This window comes from Microtus pennsylvanicus, chromosome X (genome assembly GCF_037038515.1).
Source record: "Microtus pennsylvanicus isolate mMicPen1 chromosome X, mMicPen1.hap1, whole genome shotgun sequence".
NCBI lineage: Eukaryota > Metazoa > Chordata > Mammalia > Rodentia > Cricetidae > Microtus > Microtus pennsylvanicus.
Genome location: NC_134601.1, coordinates 95,700,635 through 95,717,284, shown reverse-complemented (window position 1 = coordinate 95,717,284; position 16,650 = coordinate 95,700,635). Strand labels below are relative to the sequence as shown.

Genomic DNA, 16,650 nt, shown 5'->3' with positions numbered 1-16,650 from the left:
ACTAGTACTGTTTCTCCCTTTTCTAACGGCTGTTTCTCTCTATACACATTGAAACCCTGACTGTCAAGTGGCAGCGGCACATGACAACGGCAGTAGTCGAACACCTACAATAAACGGTAGGGGTGGGATAGGATAATTTGGAATGGATCGCTTTAGGAAGGTCTCTGGATTGAGGGGACGATATTTCAGACAATACCTTGAGAAGCAGAAGTTCCTACGTTTCCTCACGGACGCTCAGAGAAGCTTCCTGAAGGCTTCACTGGCCTCGAAGAACACCAGAAAACAACGGCAGTTGAAGAAAAGCGGATACAGCATAATCCATTTCCGTTCACGCCCACAGTCTTTAAAAAGCAACTGCGCAGGCGCAGAAGGGAGGGGGCCCTGTCAATCATGCAAAGTCTTTTAAAAGCAACTGAGCATGCGCAGACAGAAGGAGGAACCTATGTGAACCACATGTAATCTTTTAAAAGCAACTGTGCATGCACAGACAGAATGCGGCACCATTATCAACAACACCTAATCTTTTAAAAGCAACTGTTCAGGTGCCGAGGGAAGGCGGAGCCTCTGTCAACCACACCTAATCTTTTAGAAGAAACTGCTCAGGTGCAGAGGGAAGGCAGAGCATCTGTCAACCACACCTAATCTTTTAGAAGAAACTGCTCAGGTGCAGAGGGAAGGCAGAGCATCTGTCAACCACACCAGCAGCGACCTGAGTGCATAGTCCTAGCAGCGGAGGCGGAGGCGGCGGCGCAAGTCATGGCTGGACAGGCGTTCCGAAAGTTTCTCCCGCTCTTTGACAGAGTCTTGGTTGAAAGGAGTGCCGCCGAAACGGTGACCAAAGGTGGTATCATGCTTCCAGAAAAGTCGCAAGGGAAAGTACTGCAAGCAACGGTAGTGGCCGTGGGATCAGTCGCGAAAGGAAAGGGTGGAGAGATTCAACCCGTCAGCGTGAAGGTTGGAGACAAAGTTCTCCTCCCAGAGTATGGAGGCACCAAAGTCGTTCTAGACGACAAGGATTATTTCTTATTTAGAGACGGTGACATTCTTGGAAAGTACGTGGACTGATCGCTGTTGAAATGGTGTCACGTGAAGCTGCCCATTCCGCCGAATTTCTGAGCTCTTCATCATGTAAATAATAAATAAATAAATAAATAAATAAATAAAAAAGGAAAAAAATAAAAATAAAAAAAAAAAATATAAAAAAAAAAAAAAAAAAAAAAAAAAAAGAAAGCTAGGTAAGAATGGCCCTGCAGGTGAGCCAGGAAGCAACCTTCCACCGCGGTTTCTGAGTTTTTGTTTAACACCCCAACTTCCTTCAGTGATGGACTATAACCTTTAAGCTGAAATAAAATGTTTCCTTCCCCAAAAAAAAAAAAAAAAAAAAAAAAAAAAAAAAAAAAAAAAATAAAGTAGGGTGAGCGCTAAAAAAAAAAAAAAAAAAAAAAAAAAAAAAAAAATAATTTCCGTGCCTCCTTTTATAATAAACCGATGATTCCTGCACCAATAAAAATAAATAAATAAATAAAAGCAACTGCGCATGTGCATAAAGAAGGCGGAGCCTATGTCAATACATCTAGTCTTTTAAAAGCAAATACACATGCACAGACAGAAAGCAGCGCCTCTGTCAACCACACATATTGTTTTAAAAACAACTTCTCAGGTGTACAGGGAAGGCAGAGCCTCTTTCAACAACATCGAATCTTTTAAAAGAAACTGCTCAGGCACAGACGGGAGGCAGAGCCTCTGTCTACCACGCTTAGTCTTTAAAAGCAACTGCGCATGAGCAGACAGAAAGCAGAGACTCTGTCAAACATGCCTAGTCTTTTAAATGCAAAGGCGCATGCACAGAGGGAAAGCAGCAACTCTGTCAACCATGCCTAGTCTTTTAAAGCAACTGCTCAGGTGCAGAGGGAAGGCAGAGCCTCTGTCAACCACGACTAGTCTTTTAAAAGAAACTGTGCATGCGCAGACGGAAGGCAGAGCCTGTATCTATAATGCCTAGTCTTTTAAAAGCAACTACACAGGTACAGAAAGAAGGCGGAGCCTCTGTCAACCACGCCTAGTCTTTTAAAAACAACTTCTCAGGTGCAGAGGGAAGGTGGAGCCTCTTTCAACAACACCTAAACTTTTAAAAGAAACTGCTTAGGTGCAGAGGGAAGGCAGAGCATCTGTCAACCACACTTAGTCTTTTTTTTTTGTATTTTTTTATAACTGAAAATCCAGTATCTAAAAGTTTGAGTTTGCCATTTCTAAATGGGAACCTTGAGCCTTGGGCCTAAGCTGCAGTATCTGTATCCTTTGAATGTTGAGTTAGTGGAAATAGTTCCTAGGTAGTTGTTTGAGGGAAGCCATGTATTTACAATTGCAATTCAGACACACTCTTCTCAAACAAATCCACACTTTTCATTTTGAAGTCTTGCCTTCAAGGGTAGGTCCTTGTCTTCAGAGTAGGTTTCCTGATGTCCTAGTATAGAGCATGATGTTTCTTTGAGACAATCACAGACTCTTTTTCCAGAAAATGCCTTGGTGGCACTTTATACTTGTGCATGTTCTTTCCCTCAACCACCTGCATATTTCTTTTCACATTTTAGTTACCAACTTCTTGTTGTTTGTCAGTGTAGATCTGGAAAATAGTTGTGAGTAATAACCATGCCTCAGAATTAGTGATATTCATATTGAATTTAATCGGTTATTTGAGGACTTTTTTCTATCCTCCAGTTGAAAACTCCCTCCCCCGTTCCTACTATACACTACTTTTAAAGGACTAAAAAGCAAATGTTCATTTTTTTCATATTTATCACAGCAATGGTCCTACTTTTCAGTACCCATTTTTATCTTACTTTCTAATATGTAAAAGTTAGCCAATAAGAAGCTAGAGCTAATGGGCCAAACAGTCATCTAATTAATACAGTTTCTGTGTGATTATTTTGGGGCTAAACAGCCGGGGACAAACAAGTGGCCTGCTGCCACAGTATGATATGGTTTATAAAGCACATTGTATATATTAGCAGTTAATAAAATTATAGTGATAACATAAAATCTGGATCAAAAATCTCAAATAAAGTCTTAGTAGGCATAGACTACAAGGAAGGCAAGCATAATTTTACTGGGTGCATGGCTCATGTTCTTAGTGAGAGATGATTGGTTTGTATTCTTCTGTCGACTATACCATCTACACATAAAAATGGAACAATGGGGTAGGAATCAGCCACATCCAGGATACTCTGATTTGCAGACAACAAAGCCAGCTCTGTTAAAAAATTCTGGGTTCTCAGCCAGAGTAAGATATAAACAACATGCAGAGGAGTATGTCTTCTTGTCTTATCTAATACCCTTGAGTTTCCCCATAATACTATCCGTAACTAATGACAAATCCAATAGCACATATAACCTAACAGGGAAGAGGAATCCCTATTCCTGAAGCTGTTTTGGATCATGTGAAATTCATGGAAGGTGATGATAGTGGTATGTGGCAGTGGAACTCACAGAATGTTTTCTCTAAGTTATGTGGATTACTTTGAGAGGCACAAGACTGAGGAAGAAATCACTGTGGTTGGGCTGTGGATAGAAGGAGACTCAGTAATGAGCAGTGGAGTCTGAGATGTGGCTGAGAATTGCTTCACCGGCATGAGTAATAAAGAAAGAGGAATGGCTAAATCGAATAGGGGAACAATAGGAAAGTAGAGTAGGAAAAACAAGAAAGGGGTGGTGGTGGCTTTAAACAGGGAGTAAAGCAATTAAAATGTCATATAGAAAGCTATCAATGTGGATTTTTTAAAAAAAATACATATATCCATAATGTGAACAGTAAAGCTAATAGTAAGATAACATCACAGAAATGGTATGGGAAAGATTATAAGAACTAGAGTACCAGAAAATTGGCTACCAATCATGTCTTCTAGACATGACAAGAAGTGCATCATAAACTCTTAAAATATGCTTATACAAACAAGATGATAGATTTGCACAATTTGACTGCGTCTAAGGTTTTGGCATCCTTGATATGACTGTGCCCAAATTAACAATGAATTTTTATTCAAGATTTCACCAGCTTCTTATATATTCCTCAAGGAATCTGCAGTTCCCCATATATGCTTATTTAATTTTACTCTCTGATCATTGAATGCAGGTGAAATGTGACTACTCTGACTCACTCTCCTGACACCTTGTATTGTGGAATATATATCCTGGGAACAAAAAAATCACTGTAATTAGTAATTAGTGCCATTACTTTCTTACACTAATATATATTTGATATAACAATAGTAGGTACAGAAAATAAGATAAAAAGGGGCACACTTAGTCTTTTAAAAGCAACTGCACATGCGCAGATGGAAATCAGCGCCTCTGTCAATCACACCTAGTCTTTTTAAAAGCAACTTCTCAGGTGCAGAGAGAAAGCTGAGCCTCTGTCAACCACAGGTAGTCTTTTAAAAGAAGCTGCACATGAGCGAAGGGAAGGTAGAGCCTCCATCAATAATGCTTAGTCTTTTAAAAGGAACTGAACATGCACAGAAAAAAGGCAGAGCCTCTGTCGACCACATCTAGTCTTTTGAAAGCAACTGCGCATGCGAAGACAGAAATAGGAGCCTCTGTCAACCACACGAAGTCTTTTAAAGCAACTGCTCAGGTGCAGACAGAAGGCGGAGCCTCTTTCAACCACACTTAGGCATTTAAAAGTAACTGACCTGCACAGACAGAGACAGAGCCTCTGTCAACCAAACATAGTGTTTTAAAAGTAACTGCATAGGCGCAGACAGAAGGCAGAGCCTCTGTCAACCACGCCTGGTCTTTTAAAAGCAACTGCACATGCACCAAATGAAGGCAGAGACTCTCAAGCACACCTAGTCTTTTGAAAAAAACTGTGCTCGGTAAAACAGAAGGCGGAGCCTCTGTCAACAATGCCTAGTCCTTTAAAAGCAACTGCACATGCGCAGATGGAAAGCTGCTCCTCTGTCAACCACACCAAGTCTTTTAAAGCAACTGTTCAGGTGCAGAGGGAAGGCGGGGCCTCTGTCAAGGACACCTAGTCTTGTAAAAGAAACTGCTCCTGCTGGGCCGTGGTGGCTGTTGGCACAGGCCTTTAATCCCAGCGCTCGGGAGGCAGAAGCAGGCTGATCTCTGTGAGTTCGAGACCAGCCTGGTCTACAAGAGCTAGTTCCAGGACAGGCTCCAAAACCACAGAGAAACCCTGTCTCGAACCCCCCCCCCCCCAAAAAAAAAGAAGAAGAAGAAGAAACTGCTCATGCACAGATGGAAGGAAGAATCTCCATCAATAATGCCTAGTCTTTTAAAAGCAACTGCACTTGCATAGAAAGAAGGCGGTGCCTCTGCTGACCACATCTAGTCTATTGAAAGCAACTGCGCATGTGCAGTCAGAAAGTGGAGCCTCTGTCAACCACACCAAGTCTTTTAAAGCAACTGTTCACGTGCAGACAGAAGGCAGAGCCTTTCAAAGATCTGGAGAAGACAATAATCAACTTTATATGGAGAAAAAAAAACCCAGGATAGCCAGAACAATCTTATACAATAAAGGATTGTCTGGAGGCATTACCATCCCTGACTTCAAACTCTATTATAGAGCTACAGTATTGAAAACAGCCTGGTATTGGCATAAAAACAGAGAAGTCGACCAATGGAATCGAATAGAAGACCCTGACTTTAACCCACAAACCTATGAGCACCTGATTTTTGATAAAGGAGCTAAAAGTATACAATGGAAAAAAGACAGCATTTTCAACAAATTGTGCTGGCAAAACTGGATGTCACTCTGTAAAAGAATGAAAATAGATCCATATCTATCACCATGCACAACACTCAAGTCCAAATGGATTAAAGACCTCAATATCAGTCCGAACACACTGAACCTGGTAGAAGAGAAAGTGGGAAGTACTCTACAGCACATGGGCACAGGAGACCACTTCCTACATATAACCCCAGCAGCACAGACACTAAGGGCATCATTGAATAAATGGGACCTCCTGAGGCTGAGAAGCTTCTGTAAAGCAAAGGACACTGTCACTAAGACAAAAAGGCAACCCACTTACTGGGAAAAGATTTTCACCAACCCCGCAACTGACAAAGGTCTGATCTCGAAAATATATAAAGAATTCAAGAAACTAGGCCGTAAAAGGCTAATCAACCCAATTATAAAATGGGGCACTGAGCTGAACAGAGAATACTCAACAGAAGAAGTTCAAATGGCCAAAAGACACTTAAGGTCATGCTCAACTTCCCTAGCGATCAGGGAAATGCAAATCAAGACAACTTTAAGATACCATCTTACACCTGTCAGAATGGCTAAAATAAAAAACACCAATGATAGCCTTTGCTGGTGAGGTTGTGGAGAAAGGGGGACACTCACCCATTGCTGGTGGGAATGCAAACTTGTGCAACCACTCTGGAAAGCAGTGTTTCGGTTTCTCAGGAAATTCGGAATCAACCTACCCCTGGATCCAGCAATACCACTCTTGGGAATATACCCAAGAGAGGCCCTATCATACAACAAACGTATATGTTCAACTATGTTCATGGCAGCATTGTTTGTAATAGCCAGAACCTGGAAACAACCTAGATGCCCTTCAACGGAAGAATGGATGAAGAAAGTATGGAATATATACATATTAGAGTATTACTCAGCAGTAAAAAAAAAGGACTTCTTGAATTTTGCATACAAATGGATGGAAATAGAAAACACTATCCTGAGTGAGGTAAGCCAGACCCAAAAAGAGGAACATGGGATGTACTCACTCATATTTGGTTTCTAGCCATAAATAAAGGACAATGAGTTTATAATGCATGTTCCTAGAGAAGCTAAGTAAGAAGGTGAACCCAAAGACAAACACATAGTCATCCTCATGAATATTAACCTTCATCAGGTGATGAAAGGAGACAGAGACAGAGGAGCACAGGACAGAAATCTCAAGGTCCAAATCAGGAGCAGAAGGAGACGGAGCACGAGCAAGAAACTCAGGACCGCGAGGGGTGCACCCACACACTGAGACAATGGGGATGTTCTATCGGGAACTCACCAAGGCCAGCTGGCCTGGGTCTGAAAAACCATGGGATAAATCCGGACTAGCTGAACATAGAGGACAATGAGGAATACTGAGAACTCAGGAACAATCGCAGTGGGTTTTTGATCCTACTGCACGTACTGGCTTTGGGGGAGCCTAGGCAGTTTGGATGCTCACCTTAGGAGACCTGGATAGAGGTGGGCGGTCCTTGGGCTTCCCACAGGTCAGGGAACCCTGATTGCTCTTCGAGCAGATGAGGGATGGTGACTTGATCAAGGGAGGGGGAGGGAAATGGGAGGCGGTTGAGGGGAGGAGGCAGAAATCCTTAATAAATAAATAAGTAAATTAAAAAATAAAAAATAAAAAAAACACCTAGTCTTTTAAAAGAAACTACACAGGTGCATAGGAAAGGCAGAGCCTCTGTCAGCCATGCCTAGTCTTTTAAATCAATTGCACAGATGCAGAAGGTAGGCGGAGCCTCTGTCAGCCATGCCTAGTCTTTTAAAAGCAACTGCTCATGCACAGACAGAAAGTGGAGCCTCTGTCAACCACACCTAGACTTTTAAAAGCAACTGTTCAGGTGCAGACAGAAGGCAGATCCTCTTTCAACAACACCTAATCTTTTAAAAGAAACTGCATTTTCTTTTTTTGTTTCTGTCTTTAGAATTAAATTAAATATTAAAATAGATAGATAGATAGATATAGATATGGATATATGATATAGATAGATAGATATAGATATGGATATATGGATATAGATAGATAGATACAGATATGGATATATGGATACAATTTCTTTGAAAATTTCATACATAACTGTAGCATTATTAATAAAAACCCACAGACAGATATTGGGCTCAATATCTCAGAGAGATCTATCTACCTCTGTCTCCCAAATCCTGGGATTAAAGATGATTGACACCACTTCCGAGCATCCAGTGGTTTAGTTTTATTTATTAAAATATAAATAAAATATCCCTATATATAACATAGAATTTATTTTGATCATCCTCACCTGCCATACATGTTGCCCTCCCAACTTCATGTACTTTTTCTATTTATAACCTACTAATTCTAATTTATGTGACCCATATGTACATGGACAAGCTGCCAGAAACCACATCCCTGAAGACATTGACCCTCCCTCCTCTGATAACCACCATTACCTAACTAGCTCTTAGAATCTTTCTATTCCCTCTTCTGTGGCACTGCCTGAGCCTCATGGGAAAAGGATGTATGTCATGGTCAGCACTCTACCATCACTTGTTTTCTGCACTTTAGCCATTTTTGAGTTTCTGTATTGACTGAAATCAAATGCAAAAGAAAATTTCTCTGATGATGCCTGAGAACTTCACTAATTTGCACAGGGAGCTGGACTAGCAGAAGAAGTGTGCATTAGAGTCGAACCTTTCAGGACTACACTTATCTGTCTGCTCTGAGAGCATTTCACATGGAATTTTGTTCATTTTTGGTAGGAAAGCTATTTTATGATATTTATTACGATGATTCAGGAAAACGGTGCCGAGGACGTCCTTCCATTTTCTTATTGTTTCTTCAGCTTGTAGTTTCAGTGTCTCACAGTTTTTATTGGAGAAGACATCCTTTCTTTTTGTTGGGTTTCTTCCATTTGTTCTGGAGCATTTTGTTTTATTAGTATCATTTGAACCTATCGTAAAATTGTTATTTGACTGATTTCTTTCTCAGTGAATTCATTGTTGATGAATAGGAAAGATACCAATCATTCATATTGATTTTGAATTCTGCTAAGTTGCTGACTTTTCAGACATGAAAATCTTCTAGTAGAGTCTTAAATACATAAGACTTGTTAGTATAAGAGCAGATAATTTCACATCTTTTTTTTCAATTTGTATCCTTGTTATTATCCTTGTTTTTTCTTTACTGCTGTTGTTAAACATGTGCATATTGCATTAAATAAGACTATCACAATTAGGTACACTTATGTTCTTACAATTTTGGAAGAAATTTGGTGTTCAACCAATCAATATGATGTTGAATATTGATTTTTCACATTTAGTATTTATTTCATTTATTCATGTTTCTTTTATTCCTAATTTCTTCAGAGATTTTAAAATGAAAGAAATGTTGTATCCACTTAGAAATTTTTTTCTGATTTGTTAAAGTGACTGTGTGATATTGCTCTATGTTCTGTAATATGTTAATTGATTTGCACATATTGAATAATAAAAGGCTTCTGCATCTGTGACTATTGAGAATCCTCTCATTCCCTGTTCTGTCTTCATCTGGTTAGTGAGTCATGGTGATTATGACTTCACAGAATGTGTCTGCTTTCTTCCCTTTTGGTTATATGGAATACTTTAAGGAGCAATAGCATTTTATTTTCTGTGACTTTTTATTAATATTTCAATCACATTGTGAGACACAGAAGTCAGAGGACAACCTTTAAGAGTTCCATCATGTGAATTCTAAGGGCTGATCTCTTTTCATTAGGGTTGGAAACAATTGTCTTTACTTGATAAGCCATATCACTGGCCCATCTCTTTCCCAGACTTGATATGCAACAGAATATGACCCTGAACTCCAATCTTCTGATCTTCCTCCCTTTACCTCCTGAATCCTGGAAGTTTATGAGTCATTACACATAATTCTATTCAATTTTTATATGTTGTTCTTCTTAATGAGTGCCTGTTCTACTGATTTTGTATGCCATCTTGACACAAGCTAGAGTCATCAGAGAGGATGGAGCTTCAGTTCAGGAAATACCTCCATGAGATTCAGCTGTAAAACATTTTCTCAATTAGTGATCAGTGAGGGGAGTGCCCAGTCCATGGTTCATGGTGCTGCTCTTCCAGGCGTTCCTGGGCTCTATAACAAAGTAGGCTGAGCAAGCTAAGGAAAGCAAGCCAGTAAGCAGCACTTCTCCATGGCCTCTGAATCAGTTCCTGCCATCGCAATCCTGCCCTATTTCAGTTCCTGTAATAACTTTGATGAACAGCAATGCTGAAGTTTAAGGCATAATAACCCCTTTCCTCCTCAACTTTCTTTTTTGTTCTAGTGTTTTGTCATAGCAATAGAAACCCTAACTAAGACAATACCCTCCTCCTGTGTGCTTGTTTTTAATGTCACACAAAGGAAAAAGACCAGAGTAAAAATAATATATCCAAAGCAAATTAAACATAAGACACAATGAAAAGTATCAATAACTACAACTACACCAATAATGACCATAGAAAATAAGAGAATAATATAAAATAAAATTAGCAAATAAAGTTTATTCAAAATAAAAGTAAACAAAGTAAAGACAGACTAAAGTTATAAGAAGAAATGTGGGAAAAGTATGAAGAAGAAGAGCATGGAACATCAAAAAATCAGGAAATAATAAGAAAAAAGATTAAATCAAACCCACTTTGAGCCTAAATAAGCTAAGCATACTAGTGCAGAGTTGTAAGTCAAGTACTCCAGAGACTGAGGAAGATGTACTGTGAACTGCAGGCTACCCGAGGTATGTAACAAGACCATGTTAACATTTTCTAAAAAGAAAGCAGAAAGGAAAAGTAAACACTGAAAATAAACTCAGATAAAATTTGGGACAGGGGTGTTAATGAGACAAAAAAGTAATATTAATACAAGGAAAAACCTTCTAGCTATAGGAAGTAAATTAGAATTCTTGTTAAGTTTTTATAATGTTGAAAAGTATCAGATGTTAGGGTATGTGGTAGGGAGTATTGGTTCATAGACTAATATAATCCTATGTGTTCCCACCACACAGGATATGCCATATGTTGCTAAATGACATGACCACTCAAGACGATATAAGTGACAGGGTAGCATTTAGTCCAGATGCTTAATTTCTGTCAATACTGGTAGCTACTGCTGGCTACAATGAGCTTTAAAGACTGTGGCTATACAGGCAGCATTTACTCCATATCTCCAAATCTTTTCAGCTTTGTTAACCATAACATACTTTTTTTTCTTGGACTTGTTCCACACCCTGATAGCGGCTTTCCTTGGCAGGTATTCCACAGCTCTGGCATCTCTAACATCTTGGGGGTTTTGAAGGTAATACAGGCTTTACATTCAGAACTTCATGCAATGGCCTCTCTAGGGCACCTTGAAGGATACCCCTAATACATAGTTTGACTCAGTGGCTTTCCTTAGTGTCAGAGGAAGATTCCATAACCTCTTTTTTTTCTATTATTTGTCTCTAAAGCAAGAACCACATGATAGAAATTGTAGACAGAAGTTTCTGTCCCACCTGGTCCTGCAGCCATTCAGTCCCAAAGAAACATAAAGAGGTTTATATTAATTCTAAACTGTTTGGCCTATTAGCTCATGATTACTATTAACAACTAGCTCTTACTACATAAATTAACCCATAATTATTATCTGTGTTTAACCATGTGGCTTGGTATCTTTTCTCAGTAAGGCATTCTCTGCCTTACCTTTTTCAGAATTCTCTTACTCTGGTCACCCCACCTGTACTTCCTGCCTGTACTTGACAATCGGGGTTTTATTAAACTAACGTGAGTGACAAATCTTTACAATGTCTAAGAGCATTATCCTACAGCCAAGTTCTACTGCTTGATGGGGCTGGAATTTGTCTCCCTATGTTGCAAGGAGATCACTTGTTTGTCCCAGCAGCCCAGCTACCTTAGCCCCGAAATAACTAAAGAGAAACTGTATTAATTAAATCACTGCTTGGCCCATTATCTCTAGCTTTCTACCGGCTACCTCTTACATATAAGATTAACCCATTTCTAGTAATCTGTGTATCACCATGAGGTTGTAAACTACCAGCAAAGTTCTGGCATCTCTGACTCTGGTGGTTGCTCCATAGAGTCTCTCTGAATCTGCCCTTCTTTCTCCCAGCATATAGCCTAGTTCTGTTCTTCCCTGCCATAGGCACAAAGCAGTTCTTTCTTAACCAATGAAAACAACACATAGACAGAGGACTTCCTACACCATTTCCCCTCTCTCTTTAAACAAAAAGGAAGGCTTTAACTTTAACATAGTAAGATTACATATAACAAAGCAGGTATCAATCAAAAATTACAGTTACAATATTTCTATCTACGTTATCTTTTATCATAAATAAGGAAAGCTATAAATATAAATTCTTCAACTCCATCAAAGACTCCAGAAGGATATACTATTACCTAAGTAAACAGGAAGTGCATTGTAAGCAACTTCCAAAACTCTAGAGACTTCTCGCTGCCTGGACATTCATCCAAACTTCTTCTGTACCATCTGGGCATCCATCTTTAGCCTATATGCCTATAGTATCTGGCAGACTCTTACATGAAGCAAGAAATTTTAAAGACAGTTCCACTTAATTTGGTAGTTTGTCAATCACGTTATTCTGTGTTCTGCAGAATGTCTTGCAGACTCTTTCATGAAGCAGGAATCCCGAAGGATCGTTTCACCCTTAGGCAAGTTCAGCTGTCATTTCTCTGTGGGTTCTGCATGTCCAGGTTTTACAGTATATCATGAAGCAGTCCAGACAAGAGCAGTTTCTTGCTCAAATGACTAAACAACTCCATAAGGAGCCTCTTCAATGCCCATTATCCTTTTGAAGTAGCTTGGTCGAAGTAGCTTGGTGCTGCCAGGATCAGATGTGTCTCACTGTCATGAAAAGTCTTAAGTCTTTAAACATTTTAAATGCCATGTTTTGTAGGTCTCTGAAAGGTTTGAAGACTATCTATCTAACTGAAATATATCTAGAAAACCTAACTAATATGACAACAAGCTTGACTATTATAGATGACTATCTATTAACCTATATTTCTTAATATACATTACATTTTTAAATGAGCTATACAATCACAATATCTTAATCAAGATCAGAAATATACATATATCAATATTGACTTTAAATTTGTATCAATAAACCAATATTCATACCAATGCATATTATTCATATGTATATCATATCCTCCTTTAAATGTAAACAAACAATTATAAACAATATTTGGGAATATGGGTGTAGTTCTGTCCATTCTACTTCCTGCTGTTTGGGGCACTGTTAATCACGTCTTTCATGGTGTATCCTGTGTGCTAGGTTCCTTTCAGGCAGCAGTTTGGCAAAATAATTTTTGGTGGGTGTTCTTGGCAACCTTTCAGGGGCCTTTGGTATCTGAAACCATATTCATCTAGAAACAATCCACAGGTTCTCATCTTCTGTGAAAAAAAAGAACCCCTTTTCCCAAGCAACATGTACTTTGACCCAAATTCTGAGGTCAAGATACATTACAGTATTCATGCTTGTTTAGCTTAGCAGCCCATATAATGAAATGTCCCTCTTAGCTCCATTACAGTCAAAAAATTCAAAAACACAATAATAAAGATGTGAAGTAACAAGCCATGAGCTTTGTGGTAAAATATAGGATAAAATGGATTAATTAAGTTGTAAGAGCTAGCTAATAATAAAGCTGAGCTAATAGGTCAAACAGTTTGCAATTAATATTAAGCCTCAGAGTCATTATTTGGGAACTGGAGGGCAGAAAAGAAACTTCCAGTTACAATAGCCAACTAAGGAAGTCAGTTGATATGTTGATTTTAAAATATATATCAGGTATGAATCTACAATGAAAATTTATTCAGTCATAGAGTAGAACAAAATAATATAATTTGCAGGAAATTGAATATGAGTTGAGGTAAGCTTACTAAGCAAATTAAAGTCAAATTGAAAAAGAGAAGTAGCACATATGTTTTTAAATTTTATGAAAATAAAAGTATACTACTAGGGATGGGAAGGGAGATAAGAAGATATTAGATGTGAGTAGAGGGGGTAAATGTGTTAAAAATAAATGTATTTATGAAAAATTATCATTTCATGTCATTATTGTGTTTAGATATTATGGGTTAATAATTGAATGCTTGATTGCAAAACACTAATTGTCACAGAAAATATGTAAAATATAATGCATTAGGAAAGTGAGTATACAAAAGGTCATTATTGTAAAATCAGGATGATAGTCAAATGAAAGAAATAACAAATTAGAACATTTGTAAACAGCATATCTAAAAACATCCAAAATATACCTAACTGAAAACTGAAAGAAATGTACAAATTTTTATGGAAACAAATATTAAAACTTTCTGATAGACTCAGGGAAAAAAGGAGCCCATAGAGACGTGTACTTTTACCCATTAGAAAAGAGAATTTTGTGAAGATGTCAAAATTGTCACATCTTTTACAAGAGGCATATCTTTGCACAAGAATGTGAAGATGACAGTAACACTCAAGTCATATTTCCCATGAATAACCTCAACTATTAAATAATAGAAGGAAAAATAATAACATTATCAATAATAAAAAGGATCTTTCATCTCTATGGTAATGCAACCTGTATATGTTCCCTGAAGTGGAAACAGATTTGTAGACAGCAAAGTAATGAAATAACAGAATTGGCAAGAGAAAAACAATTTTTTTTGGTTGTTTGTTTTTCGAAACAAGGTTTCTTTGTTCAATAGCCCTGGCTGTCCTGGCACTTACTCTGTAGACCAGGCTGGCCTCAGACTCAAAAAATCTGTCTGCCTCTCCCTCCTGAATGCTGGTATTAAAGGAGTGTGTGCCACCATTGCCTGGCAATAGAGAAAAACTTTTAAGAATTGACATTTATGCTCCTAACCATGGTCTGGGACAAAAACACATATCTGAGTGCTTCACTGAAGAAATCTGAGTTATCCAAAAGCACCCTGCCTGCTGCTAACATGGTCAGCACAGTTATTTGAGTTACTTGAAAAAAGATGAGTTCAGAGATTATAATAAATCATCCAAAATCTATTTGGTAGATGAAGATTATTCAGTAGTTTCTTATCATTTTGACATATAGCCAAAAGAGTGAAATTAGAATACGGGATATTATTTTAACTCATACCTGATGAAAGTAAAAATTCACCCCCAAAGTTTTTAACAAACACAGATCACTCAACACATTATTTAATCATGTTTGTGAGGACAAATAGGCTCCATACTTTCTTCTTTGGTGTGATCATGGGGAATCAGTATTCTCCAGGGATGAGCTTCCCAATAGGTTTCTTAATCCAAAGTAGTCATCTGTAAGCATATGTACATAAAAGCAACGCTAAAAGAACTCAGTAGTGTGTGTGTGTTTGTGTGTGTGTTTGTATGTGTGTGAGAGACAGAGAGAGAGAGACAGAGACAGAGACAGAGAGAGAGATTGAGAGAGACCCTTTTTCCCCACTGTGTTTCATGGGAGTAAATAGAAAGGCAAACTGATTTTTGTATTTCTGACATTGCTGAAATATTTGTTTATGAGAGTTATCTGGTGGAAATTTCAGGATCTCTTATGTATATTATCATATCACCTGATAAAAGAGATAATTTACATCTTTAAAAAAAGGAAAGATTTTTTTATGAAAGTAATTTGTTTTCAAACATTAAATGTACCTGAACATTTAAAAAAGAGGGAAAATTAATTTTTAATTTTGGCTGTTCTTATATGTTCCTACCCATACTCTTATATACATATATATAATGTATGTACATATATGAAGTTTTCTGCTAAAGAAAAAAAAGATACATATCTGAAAATTTGTTTGAACTATCAAATTATTTCTGATTATTTTATTCCTATCTATGATTTTAAAATATTTTGTTGATTTTCCTTTCAATTATTATCATAATTCTGTGGGGTGTCTTATACTGCCATTTCTACACAATGTATATATTCTTTTTGCACTTGGAAGACCATAGGCAAGGCTGTCTGGTTTGAGGGATCCCTAGTTATTCTTTGACCCCTACTGATGTCTCAGAGTTATAAGAGTCTTACCTCAGGGCAGTAGTTTCAGTTCTACCTCAGTAATAGTTTTTAATATGTCTTAATAGATTGAAGATTAGGACATTCAATTATGAAATACTCTTATCTGCTTTTGTACAAGAAGAAGAATGAAAATACAAATAAATAAATAAGTAAAGTTCCTTGATTAAGTTGAGTTGGTGGTTGAAAGGATACTGGAGAGGGTATAAAGAAATATGTTTATTTATATTTTTATTATGAGGCAGGAGGATTAGGACAGGTTGTCTATTGGAAAAATAATGAAAGAAAACATTACAAAGTACACAGACCTTTTGCTTTTGACAACTACCAAGAATTGGCCTATTAGAGGACTTTAATTTTTTTTCCATTTTAGAGAAAAAAGGCAGAACAGGCTGACATGGCGAGTTCTTGATGTTTGCATATTTTTATTAATTTCATATTTATGTGATAATATTCCAATTGATTATGCTTTTATTCATGTACTTAATACATTTATTCAGCTTTGATTTCACGGTAGTTGTATATTTCCCATCAGAACAGGATTCTTTTAATTTTCTGAGATGTATTTTGTACTGAAGTGAATTAAAATGAATTACAAAACAATGGTCTAGATTAGCTTGGAAGAATTCTAATTTTGTGAGATCTAGACAAATTGAGACCAATAATCTATGAAGTATGTCCTCATGAACATGTGAAATTTACAATATGTTTTCATGAAGTTTATTTGCTGATGTTGAAATATTTATGCAAAATATACGGGATATGAAGCACAGATTAAGAAGTAATGGGTGTTTAATAAAATATAGTTACATGATAATTTTATTTTCACACTTCATGGGATCTCACCAGGATAAATCCTGGAGGAGGACATA

General features: G+C 37.6%; 1 pseudogene; it reads left to right on the top strand.

Moving 5' to 3' along the window:
* The first annotated feature begins 718 nt into the window (after positions 1 to 718).
* Positions 719 to 1,131, top strand: LOC142840715 (10 kDa heat shock protein, mitochondrial pseudogene; annotated as a pseudogene).
* The last annotated feature ends 15,519 nt before the right edge of the window (positions 1,132 to 16,650 follow it).